Source organism: Gekko japonicus, unplaced genomic scaffold (assembly GCF_001447785.1).
Source record: "Gekko japonicus isolate JY-2015 unplaced genomic scaffold, Gekko_japonicus_V1.1 scaffold3095, whole genome shotgun sequence".
Classification (NCBI taxonomy): domain Eukaryota; kingdom Metazoa; phylum Chordata; class Lepidosauria; order Squamata; family Gekkonidae; genus Gekko; species Gekko japonicus.
This window is the reverse complement of record NW_015175457.1, coordinates 89,141-102,830: the sequence shown is the minus strand read 5'-3', so window position 1 is coordinate 102,830 and position 13,690 is coordinate 89,141.

The window sequence follows — 13,690 nt, the reverse complement described above, 5'->3', positions numbered from 1 at the left end:
GGCCAGTCATGCCTCTGGGCCCCCACTGTTCCCTGAAAAAGAAAAAGGAATTCAGAATGTCTGCAGGATCGGAGACCATTTGGGAGAAAACCGTGACCCTTTCCTATCACCTTAGCGGGAGGGAGGGGGATAAATCACCCCCACGTTGCAAGAACGCCGTGGGAAAGGGGCAGAATCCGTCGCGGAGGGGACTCGAACGCGCGAAGTTCCTCGCCCGAACGGGGGAAGTGCCGCTTACCTGGACAGCAGCTACACCCGCGGACGCGATCGGCGATGCACCCTTTCCCAGCAGCTGCTCCTCCAGCACAAGCCCGTCCCTTGTCTTGCGCCAAACCGCCGCCTTCTCGCCTCGGCCCCTTTCGCCAGCGGCCGTTTCCTCTCCCCTCCTGGCAAGTTACAGATCCGGCCTCCGAAAAGAGCGCAGCCCCATCGAGCCGGAGGCGGCAGCGGCGTGGTGGCGGCGGGGAGATCCGTCTCAGCGAGAAGGGTCGGGGCGAGCGCCGGCCAGCGAGCCCCGCGACACCATCCTGCGCCCGGCTGTCCCCCTTCGCCTCAATTAAAATTCACAGCAGACTTCGCCGCTCGGCTGACTTTCGGCGTGCCGTTAACCATTTGCGAGCTTGGGGGGTGGCGGAGGGGGGTGGAAGGCAGGCGAGAAATCAGCCGCCTGGCGGGACTCCAAACTCTCTGATGATGAAGACTATGGAGATCTAGACTTGCAAGGAATATGGATCGCTCGCAGCGGAGAAGGCTCTCCGGAGCTCTCGCTGCCTTTTCAGCCTTGCTCGTCCGCGGCGGTTCCTCAGCCCGGCTGGGAGGTAGGCGTCAATAGAGAGACTTCTTGGCTTCGGACTCAGCCTCTAAGCCCTTCCCCATCAGCGCGCTTTAATCTGCCCCTGTCATTTAACACAAGATGCGGCTCCACCTTAGCAGGGTTCAGCTCCGCCTCCCCCTGCCGCAAATTGGCTCACCTCCTCCTTAAAAAAAATAAATTAAAAAAAACCCCACTGGGAAAAAAAAGAAAGAAAGAAAAGAAAACAAACACCTGAAGCCGCTGAAAATTAAATTCAGTTCAGTGTCTCATTATCCCTTGCAATGGGAATAATAACAATAATGGATTCCATTCCGGACCCTGCGTGCTGCATTCTGCTAGTCTTTCTCCATTAGAGAGGCTGATCTCCTTTAAATCTGGTTCCCAAGGATGCCACACAAGTCCCACACCCCAGATCCAGACATTCTAAGCCAGGTTGAGGGTCTCTGCTCTCCTGCCCTTTCCCAAACCAAAACACAGGTCTTATCCCTGTCTGGAACAAATTGCCTGTCAAAAGAAAGAAAGGTTTGCTCAAAGTGTTAAGGGGTGTCTCCCATGCTGACCTCTAGTTGGTTGTTTAACTAGTAGAAAGCAGTGTGCGTACTTGTGTGTATGTGGTAGAATGACTTCACAGTTGTGCAGCAAAGCAATATTGGGTGGGGGGGTTGGTGGGGGTTTTTTTTTGGCAGGCTGAGCGCACCTAAATATTCTCTAGCAATCTCTTGGCATCCCACATGAAACAGAGTATCATCTTAACTTCTAATTGACTGCTTTCCAAATGTTAGCATAATATGCTTGTATGATGGCCCCCTTCCCTTTCTCTCCCTCAGAGGCAAGATACTCCCTCCATTTTTCTTTCCCTTTTGTGACTGAGCCACCCTAGTTGTCTGTTTTCTTCTTTCTGAAGAAAGAAACCCACCCTGTCACAGTATAATATTTTGGCTCTTTGCTCAGCCCAGGAACTTAAGGGAAAGAATGGAAGCATCCGTTAACATATATGACTTAAATGGCACTCAAGAAGTTTTTATATTCCAAATTAACAAAATGTTTTATTCAACATAGAGGGGAAAGGCCAAATGAAATCAAGGGTAAAATTTCCGAGGTAACGCAATATAGATAACTCTGAGGTAAAAATCAGTACATGCACAGATTTTAGTTCTTATGTTTCAGGCTAGTGAGAGCTTCTTATGTTTTTTTTTTTTTGAGGGGGGGCAGAATTATCAGTGCCATTTTTTTAAAAAAAGGCTAAACAATAACCAGCTCTTTAATTTTCCTTACAGTTATCTTCTTTGATTTAGTATACACAGTTGTGTTGATCTGTTAGTAAATGCTGTGAAGAACTCTTATTGAAGAACTCTTATTTCTTGTAGGAAAAAAAAATGTCAAGGCTAATAGATGCCCTCATTGCTGGAACCCCAGTTATGTACTGTACAGTGACAAGATAAGGCAGACTGCACCCACGGGGAAAGAGGGGGATATAGATTAGATAAAATATATGCAGCAATACAGTGGATTCAAGCTACACTAGAGTAAGATCACATACTTACTGCAAGTGAAAGATATGGGCACTAACTGGAGGCCACAGTTTAGTAACAGAGCACATGATGTGTCTGCAGACAATTCAATTCCTGGCATCTCCAGGGAAAAGGGAAGGGCCTTTTTCTGTCTGAGACCCTGGGGAGCTGCTGAGAACCTGGGGAGCAGACAATTCTGAGTTAACGGAATTGATGGTCTGATGGAGTGGCTAAATACAATGGTCTGATGGAGTGGCTAAATACACAATGTGTCCATCTTTGTGGGGAGGGAATAAATCATTTTGGTTGTTTCCCCTATCAGAGATAATGAAATTCAAGTGCAAGATGCGGTTGTCTTCCTTATTTGAAACAATCGCCTGCTGCCAGATATCTGCTCGAAGCCGCTAACAAACAGAGGGAATAAAACAAATTTAAACAGCAAATCAGTAAAAAGGTAAAAAGACTAACCCCAAGCAATAAAACCGTCTACACATTTAAAACCAGAAGCCAATATAATCAAGAATATAAAATAATTTTCAAAGGATAAAAATAATCCATAAAACATCAAAAGTGGTAGAAAATGTAGGCCAAAATCACAAAACAAACGATAGTTAAAAGATGAGATAAAACTACAGTTACAAAAGTGGGTGAACAGGAACATGTTAGACTGGCACCTACAAGAAAGTAAGAGAGGTGCTAGGTGAACCTTCCAAAGGTGAGGTGTCACCACTAAGAAAGCCATGTGTTTGAAAAGAAAAGCAGGCTTTTTAAAATGCTGCTTGTGTCAGAGACTCAGGGAGTTCAAGAGTTAATCTTCCCTGGAGAGCTGATGTGATTGGCTGCTTTTACTCACTCTCTGATTGGCCAGCATCAGCTGAGAGAGGAATTAAAACAGCTGCTCTGGAGGGGGAAATCCATTTGTCTTTTGGTCTGTCTGAAATCTAATTTCTGGATCAGTAGCCAAAGGGTTTGGCTTCTGAGGGAAGAGACTTTGGGAGTCAGTGATTTCTGTCAGGGAATTGTCTGAAAAGTACTTTTATAGGGAGAAGAATAAGGTCCCCGTTGTTTTAAATATATGAGAACTACTCTGAGGGAGAATTTTAGATTCTCAGTCAGGAAATCTACAGAACAGTTTATAAAGACAACAAGATACTGGAGAAGGATTTGGCAGAATGTCTGGGTAGTTAGAAAGAACTCCCATACAAGTCAAATAGTAAAAGGAGTTATTGCTTCTTAGGGATAAGGAGAATAACTTCCTGCCAGTGAAAGGGGTTGGGAAGAGAACCCTGGTCTGTGATAAAGGGGAGAAGCTTAGACACCTCAGGAGTTAGGGAAAAACTGTAATATCTAAAGGGAAAATATAGATCTCTGAAGGGAGAAACCTAGAAGCACTAAGCTAAGAAACTATATTCAAGATTCTGTGTTACAGCTGAAATATATAATAAGCAAAAACCTCTCACTGAAAAGACCTTGAAACTCCGAAATTAAGCTTCAACAACACTCTCTTGTATGTTAAAAAGCCTCAGTTCTTTGTATATTAGAAAGTTTTATCTCAGCAGCCTCTATTTATCTATATAATCTGTTTTGGTCATGGACTCTCCTGAACATTCCACACCCTCCCAAATCAGTTCGCTCCCTGATCTGTCACTCAGAAGCTGTCCCTATCCACTTACTACATTGCCTGAGTCTCTAACATTCTAAACAGTTTGTTGTTGCTGTTGGGAGTCATTGAATGTGTCCTGAGGTAAAATACATATCCCAATTTTCTCTTAAATGGTCACTGGAGTTGCCAAAATACATATCCCAATCTTCCCTTAAACGGTCACTGGAGTTGCCAGTCTCCCTGTGGGGCCTGGAGATCTATCAGAAATCACCATGTTCCCAGGCCACAGCACAACATTTCACCTACAGAAAATTTCCCAGCTATTACAATGGCTGCTTTGGGCAATGGGCTCTATGGAATTATACCCTGCTGAAGTCCCTCCGCACCCCAAACTCTGCCCTCCCCAGGCTCTGCCCCTCAAATCTACAAGTATGCCCCCCCCTTAGTATTGCCAGCCTCCAGGCAGCATCTGTAGATCTCCAAGATCATTTCTCCTGGAGAGAATGGCTGCTTTGGTATGGCATTATACCCTGCTGAGATCCCTCCCCACCCCTTCCCAGGCTCTACCCCTCAAATCTACGGGTATTTCCCTCAAATCTACGGGTATTAGACCCTGCCCTCCCCACCAGGACAGGCTCAGGATGGCTTACATTAAAAAAAAAAACAGATAAAACAGTACAAATACAAATATTTATTTATTTATTTATTTATTTATTTATTTGGATTTTTACCCTGTCCTCCTCGCAAAGCAGGCTCAGGGCGGCTTACAAGGGGCAACACCTATATAAAACAAAGTAAAAACAATAAAAACATTAATAACAATTCATCACAACAACAATAATACTCAGTTGAACGCAAGATGGTCCCCGGATGTATGCCATGATGGTAAACAGAAAGTTCTCTGGAGATGATGTTGACCTATAGCCGATCCCAAGCAAGTCCAGTGGCAGATCTTCCCGGGCCATCCTTAGCCCCGATGTTGTCCACATCATTGGTGGCGGTGGTAGTGGCGGCCCCTATGTGAAAGCCTGGTGGAAGAGCTCCGTCTTACAGGCCCTGCGGAACTGCATAAGGTCCCGCAGGGCCCTGTTCTCCTCCGGGAGCTCGTTCCACCAGGTAGGGGCCGCCACCGAAAAGGACCTTGCCTCCCGGGGGCCTGGAACTACCAGGCGATGCTGTGCCCCGGACCGAAGTGCTCTTGGGGGTATATGTGAGGAAAGGCAGTCCCTCAGGTAAGTCGGACCCTGGCCATATAGGGCCTTAAAGGTAAGTATCAGCACTTTGAAACGGATTCAGTATGCTATTGGCAGCTAGTGCAGCGCTTTCAGCCCAGGCTGGATGCACTCCCACTTGGGGAGACCCATCATCAGCCTGGCTGCCGCATTCTGCACTAGCTGTAGCTTCCGGATCTGCACCAAAGGCAGTCCCATGTAGAGAGCGTTACAGTAGTCTAATCTCGAGGTGTCCGTCACATGGATCACTGTAGCCAGGTCATCGCGGCTGAGGAAGGGAACCAACTGCCGAATATGAATATATTATTATTATTCTGTTTTTGAAAGTTAATCTGCCTCAAGTGCCATTCCACAAGGACAGCTCCTGTATATCCCTCAAGTTCCTGTACTAGATCTAAAGCCTAAACAAATATCTGTGACAGGGTGGGACAATTTAAACTTATCCAACAATGAAGAAATACACGCTCCTGGAGGGTGACTCAGTTACTGAGGGGAACTAAAATATTTTTGGTGGGAAAATTCTGCCTGGGTGTTAGGAAAGAGACAGGGGACTGTCATACTATGTGTCTAGAAATGCCCGCCTCACCCCTGTAGGTAAGAACACCGAGAGGAACGCCTGGGAGGAAGGTCTTAAGTATCAGGCTGGAGAGTGGCCAGGAAGCTGGTGTGGCTCTTCTTCTACCCACATTGTCAGAGCAACACAAGAAGTCCTGAGATACACTTTAGGAGTCCGCACATTGGTCCCTTTCCCCTGTAATCAGGAATTAGGGTGGGATGGGAAGAAGCAACAGCCTCTGTACCACCCCTTGTAATACAAAAACCTGCTCCAAATATTTCTGTTTTTGTGCTTGCAGCTCTTAACACCAGAGGAGTATCATGGCCTGTGTCGTGTTACTCATGCAACTATGTGTTACTCATGCTCTTAATAATGTCTTTATTAACAATTTATTTATGTGCCGGTGCAGGATCATAATACATTTGGATGTTGACGTGGATTTTTAATCCCAAACATGATGTACAAGTTCAGGGGTAGATATTGTACTGTTGGTGGGAAGCTGTATTATTGTTGGGAAAAGTGTAGCCCTGGAGATTTGACCCTGCACTCTCTTTTTCTGTTAGACAGAGAGAAGCGACACGGCAATTCAAGCACTTACTAGCTATAGTGAACTCATCTGCTTCTGTCCAATATGGACATCTTCCCACCCTTCAATCTACTTTATAGTCAATATGTAAATGTGATGCCCTGTATACTGCTTGTTGGCTGCCAGGAGAGCAATCAGCACCAAGGAACAGTGTTGCTTTGTTTAGTTTCTTGATGAAGCATATACTTTTGTTTCAATCAATCGCTGTAATGTGAATCACTAATGAACTTTAGCTACTTCTGGGCCCCGGAGGAAATGTGCTAGGCTAGGCTGAAACCAAATCTACCTGTTTTAATTGGGCCTTGAATACACAGGAAAAAACATGGCCATCGGCTTTAAAAAAATGTTATGGTTATTATGCGAGGATTACCTGGAAGGGTTTATATAAAAAGTTAGATCCCAGAGTGCTTTTCTTATTTTTGATTAGATAGTTTGCTGGGTTTTTTCCTCTGTCTGTGTTAAATGTACTGTAATCCTCTTTCCTTCGCACAGCCCTAGCTCTTTATAAAGTTCATGATCTTGAAGATCTGTCCCACTGGGGGCAGGAAATCCCCATCTTCCAGTTTGTTCTTCCTGCTGGGGATCTTGAGTGCATTGTCCGTAACACTCTAGTAATTGGCCAAAACTCTATGTTTAAACCATAGAGTTTTGGCCAAATGCTAGAGAACCAGTGGTGATATGGTGACATCACTTCCAGTTGTGCTGGAAATGATGGTATGCTGCCAGCAATGTCATTATAAGAAGCAAAAAAGAAAACACCACTGGCAAAAAATGAACACACAAGCAAATAAGCAAGTATATAATAATCAATTAAGCATAACAGTGAAGTATAATATATATCAAATAAGCGTAACAGCAAACATAATATCACTCAATTCGCCCAAAGTGCAGTAATAAAGCATAATAGAAACAGTGTCTACAGTCTACAGTCTTTCCATGCATCTACTCCAGCATAGAAGCAATATCAGAGTCCAAATTGGAGTGCAAGTCATCACATTTTCTGAGCCATAAAAAGCTGACGTGTAATCCGGATGCCTGATGCCGCGTTTCGAATAATTCTTATTCAAGCATGGCTGTAATGGGACTGAAAGCAAATTCAAAGCATATACAAATGAGGATGCATACAGAATATTTGAACAATATATACAAGTGAGAATGCATACAGGATATAATTATTTGAAAAATTTGGAGCTGCAAGGAAAACTCCCCCCCTTTTTTTGGCAGCAATGTCATTATGTCACCAGTGGGGAGCACCTGTGCTTGGTGAGTTTCCTACCAATTGCCAGCTTTGTGCTGACAATCCTCCTGAAGAATGGCAGCCGCAACATACAGAGGGATTTGAAGAGGGTTCCTGCAAGAAGCTCAAATTCGAATTTAGTTCTTGTGACCATTTTTCATCTTAATTCATCTTAAACTAACTGGTTTTTTTTGTTTAGAAAAGAGACTATTAAGGGGGGGCATGATAATGGTTTATAGAATTATGCATGGGGTAGAGAGAGTTGACAAAAATAACTTTTTCTCCCTCTCTCAAAATAGTAGAACTCAAGGGCATCCAATGAAGCTGATGGGCAGTAGATTCAGGGTGGACAAAAGGAAATACTGCTTTACACAGAGAGTGATTAAAATGCCAGAGGACGAAGTGATGCCCACAGGAATAGACAACTTTAGAAGGGGATTAGATAAATTCATGAAGGATAGGTCTATCAGTGGCTACTAGCCATGCTAACTGAGGGGAACCTCCATATTCAGAAGCAGTCAGCCTCTGAATCCCAGTGCCAGGAGGCTACATCAGGGGAAGGTCTCAGCCTCTATGCCCTGTTGTTGGTCTTCTATAAAAACTGGTCGGCCACTGTGTGAGACAGGATGCTGGTCTAGATGGACCACTGGTCTGATCCAGCAGAGCTCTTCTTATGTTCTAATCTTCTTAATTGCCACTGATGTTGTTTACACATCCCTAATGAACAGCCTCTTTAAATGAATCTTCCATGAAGAGAAACAGACTGAAAGATATTAAGCATAGCCCTGTTCACATTACAGTGCACACATGTACAATCTGTGTACAGCATACACTTGATTTTTTTTCTTTATACACATGCTGAACAAGTCTAATGTTAAATTCAATGAATATACAACCAAACATGCATTAAAACCCCACATTTATCAAGGTTCTAGTATGTGGTTTCATTCAGGGCTGTTCTAAAAGGGTAGGGAGATATATGTGAAATCAGCAACAATCCAATATTTAGGATTCTACAGCTTTGGGACTAGAGGGCGGAAAATGCCACCTAGTTGTTGCCATAATGAAGGTCAAGTAGCTCAAGAGGGGAAAAAAAGTTCTACCTGGAACCCATTTCATGAACAGTTTAGGCAACGGCTAAATATGGTGACATAATGCCACAATCAAGGCCTCTGATATAACCGAGCGGATAATACCGGGAATACATGGGCTCAGATTAGGATTTATGGATTAAATTAGAAGACTTTAAGAAGAAAAGAACAATAAACAACATCTTTCCAGGGCTTCCCAGAGGGCTCCAAAGAAACCTGTGAGATTTATGGCTTAAACAGAGCTTAGAATTTCCCACGCCTGACATTGAAATTGTGAAAGCACAGATCAGGGATGTCACATTCCCAACCACTAACATATCTTGTAAGGTAATTATTTTATTCCTATATTAAAGGATATATTTTTTCGTTAGAGCACTGTTGCTGAATCAATTAAGCAGGACAATCCAATGCATGCCTAGTTAGAGTTTACACTGTTTTCAATGGGGTTTACTCCCAGGTAAGTGTGCATAGAACTGAAGCCCAACAATGCAGTCTTAAGCAAAGTTTCACCCTTCTAACTGAAGTCAATGGGCTAAATAGGCTGAAAGAGTTGCATTGTTAGAGGTGTTGATCTACCAAATGTTATCAGTTAAATGGAGAAGATATACAATTAAACCCTTTACCAATGCTCTTTGGCTAACCAAAATCAAACACAAGTGTAGCCTCTCTTACAAAGGTATCATCCATCAGGAATAAGGCATAAACAGTCATTCTTCATTTACAAAACGAATATCAAGAATAGGCATGGGCATTAACCCGTAAAATGGAGGTTTGTCCCGGTTTGTGGTTCATGGGGTCACACGAACCACAAATCACGAACCTTCACAAACTTCCCTGTTTAACAAACTGGTTTGTTTCATGAGGTTCATGAGGTTTCCCTCCCTCCTTTCTACTGGGGGAGGCTCCCCGGAAGTGGTGAACTCGCTGCTTGGACTTCACTTATGCGTGGTGCCCGCTTGCAAAAGCCATTTAAAGGATTTGTTCCCTTTAAATGGCTTTTGGAAGTGGGCACTGTGTGTGAGAGAAGTCCAAGCGGCGAGTTCACTTGGAAGTGGTGAACTCACCACTTGGACTTCACTCACATGTGGCAGCTACTTGCAGAAGCCATTTAAAGGGAATAATTCCTTTAAATGACTTTTGCAAGCAGCGCTGCACGCTAGTGAAGTCCAAGTAGAAAGTTCACCCGGAAGTGGGGCAGTCACTGCTCGGACTTCATTTGTTTGTGGTGCCCACTTGCAACAGCCATTTAAATGGAATGCTTGGAAGTGTGGGGGGAGTGAAATGGATTACTGAAATGGCTTGCATCTCAGTCCCACTCAGTCCCCCCCCCGGTTCCCACCATGAACTCCATGAACCTCTGAAAACCATCTGGAAGGTCATGGGCGGGTTGTAGATAGGGATGGGCATAAATGTCAGTTCACAAACAATGAACTAGCTATGTCCATCAAATAATTAAGTTCGTGATGAGGTTCATGTCCATTCCTAGTCAAGAACCAGAAAGGGGGACATGCTGACCAGTCAAACCCTGATATACACTTAATATATTAAATAATTTCCTTGTCAATCAATTCATTTATTTAAATCACTTATACCCCACCTTTCTTCCCAATGGGGACCCAAAGCAGCTTAAATCATTCTCCTCCATTTTATCCTCACATCCTATGAAGTTGGTTAGGCTGCAAGCATGCAACTGGCCTAAGGTCACCCAGCGAGTTTTCATGGTATGAGTGGGGATTCAAACCTGGCTCTCCCAGATACTAGTCCAGCATACATAACCATTACACCACACTGGCTCTCCTTTGTCTTGCTCAAGAGGACCAATAGCTAAGAACTGTAAGAAAAAGAACTTCAAGTACAACACCATACATATGATTTTTGGGAAATGCAACCCCTCAGCAACGGAAAACACCGAAACAACCATTCAGCAAGGCAATTCATGGAGTCATTTTGATTCTCCTTAAGCTACTGTTGCCAGAGTTCTTCACCTATGCTGGAAGCGAGATCTTTCAATTAATTATTTCCATTCCCTCAAACTGAAATTTAGTAGAAACAAAGCCAACCTGGCTTCAAAGTAATGAGACATTCCACCTTCATTCTGTAGGGAAGCAGATTTGCCAATGCCCAAAGGGATGAGGCAGAGGGAAGGAGCTTGCGTAAGAAGCCAGGGCTTGAAGAAACTCACAGAAAAATGTTCAAGTAACTGCACCCTTTGATAAAGCAGGTTAGCTGCTAATCCCCCCACCCATAACCTTTTGGAAACTGTTACTGTAGACATGAAGTTGAACCAAAGTCCTGAATTTCTTTGACAAGATGTCTCTGTTACTGTAGACATGAAGTTGAACCAAACCAATGTCTTTTTTGCTTTTTGTTTTCTCATTAAAAAAAAAAATCTCCAGGAGCAGAGGTGTTATGGTACTTCTGAGAGAATGAGAACATGAGTCATTTTCCTTGAATCAGTATAGTAAGGAATTGTGGATGGTGGTGGGGTTTGTCGGCTTTGGCTTTGAGTATTGTGGGGTAGCAGGATTACACAATGGTCTTATTCCCCTTTCTTTCCCTTCATGATGAAATGGCCTCATCCCTGTGGCTATCATGGGCGTATGAAGCCATTGGGCTTCTGGGGTGAGTGTGTGTGGGGGGAAGTCCCAGGATCGATTGGCAGGTTCCATGAACTAAATTGACTAATTTCGTCAGATTAGAAGACTTGTCAGCATTTGAACCTTAAATTATACAGAAGCAAACAAGATGGTAACCAGTAGGCTTTAGGATGATTACCAGTAGGTTTTAGGATGAGTTCAGAGTAGGGTCTTTGGATTACCAAGGGGTAAAAGGAGTACTCTCCCTCATGGATCTCTGCCTTGACGTGGCAAGGGGGCTTGTGTGGTTCGATGAGGCTGTGGGCTATGCAGTGAAGGGCCACCCAAGACGGACAGGCCACAGAAGACAACTCAAACCAAGAGTGATCCCCCTGGAGAAGGAAATGGCAACCCACTTCAGTATTTTTGCCAAGAAAACCCCATGGACAGTATCAAAAGGATAAAAGATATGATGCCAGAAGATGAGACCCTCAGGTTGGAAGTTGTCCAATATGCTACTGGGGAAGAGCAGAGGGCAAGTACAAATAACCCCAAAAAGAGTGAAGCGGCTGGGCCAAAGACGAAAGGACGCTCAGTTGTGGATGTGTCTGATGGTGAAAAGAAAGTCCGATGCTGCAAAGAACAATACTGCATAGGAACCTGGAATGTAAGATCTATGAATCAAGGTAAGCTTGACGTGGTCAAAAGTGACATGGCAAGACTGAACATCGATATCTTAGGAATCAGTGAACTAAAGTGGACAGGAATGGGCGAATTTAACTCAGAAGACCATTATATCTACTACTGTGGCCAGGAATCTCGTAGAAAAAATGGTGTGGCCTTTATAGTCAACAAGAGAGTGCAAAAGTCAGTACTGGGATACAATCTCAAAAATGACAGAATGATTTCTGTCCGATTCCAAGGCAAACCATTCAACATCACAGTAATCCAAGTCTATGCCCCAACCACTGATGCAGAAGAGGCTGAAGTGGACCGGTTCTATGAAGACCTACAACACCTCATAGAACTAACACCAAAAAATGATGTCCTCATCATCATAGGGGACTGGAATGCTAAAGTAGGAAGTCAAAAGGTAACCGGAATAACAGACAAGTTTGGCCTTGGAAAGCAAAATGAAGCAGGGCAAAGGTTAACAGAGTTTTGTCAAGAGAACACACTGGTCATAGCGAACACCCTTTTCCAACAACCTAAGAGACGACTCTACACATGGACATCACCAGATGGGCAACACCGAAATCAGATTGACTATATAATTTGCAGTCAAAGATGGAGAAGCTCTATCCAGTCAGTAAAAACAAGACCTGGAGCTGACTGTGGTTCAGATCATGAGCTACTCATTGCAAAATTCAGACTTAAACTGAAGAAAATTGGGAAAACCACGAGGCCATTCAGGTTTGACCTAGATCGCATCCCTGATGAATATACAGTAGAGGTGAAGAATAGATTCAAGGGTCTGGATTTGATAGATAGAGTGCCTGAAGAACTATGGACGGAGGTTCGTGACATTGTACAGGAGGCAGCAATCACCACCATCCCAAAGAAAAAGAAATGCAAGAAAGCAAAGTGGCTTTCTGATGAGGCTTTACAAATAGCAGAGGAAAGAAGGAAAGCGAAAGGCAAAGGCGAAAAGGAAAGATTTACCCAACTGAACGCAGATTTCCAGAGAACAGCAAGGAGAGATAAGGAGGCCTTCCTGAATGAACAGTGCAAAGTAATAGAAGAAAACAATAGAATGGGAAGGACTAGAGATCTCTTCAAGAAAATTGGAGAAATCAAGGGAGCGTTCCATGCAAAGCTGGCCATGATAAAGGACAAAAACGGTAGGGACCTAACAGAAGCAGAAGAGATTAGGAAAAGATGGCAAGAATACACAGAAGAACTATACAAGAAAGACCTCGATGTCCTTGACAACCACGACGGTATAATCACTGACCTCGAGCCAGACATCCTGGAATGTGAAGTTAAATGGGCCTTAGAAAGCATTACTAACAACAAAGCTAGTGGAGGTGATGGTATCCCAGCTGAGCTATTCAAAGTCTTAGAAGAGGATGCTGTTAAAGTTCTGCACTCCATTTGCCAGCAAATTTGGAAAACGCAACAGTGGCCACAGGATTGGAAAAGATCAGTATACATTCCAATCCCAAAGAAGGGCAATGCCAAGGAATGTTCAAACTATCGCACAATTGCACTCATATCACACGCTAGCAAGGTCATGCTCAAGATCCTACAAGCTAGGCTTCAACAGTACGTGGATAGAGAACTACCAGAAGTACAAGCTGGGTTTCGAAGAGGTAGAGGAACGAGAGATCATATTGCCAACATTCGCTGGATTATGGAGAAAGCAAGAGAGTACCAGAAAAATATCTACTTCTGCTTCATTGACTATGCTAAAGCCTTTGACTGTGGGGTTAGAACAGATAAAAGGAAGTACTTCTTCACCCAAAAAGTCATTAAGACATGGAA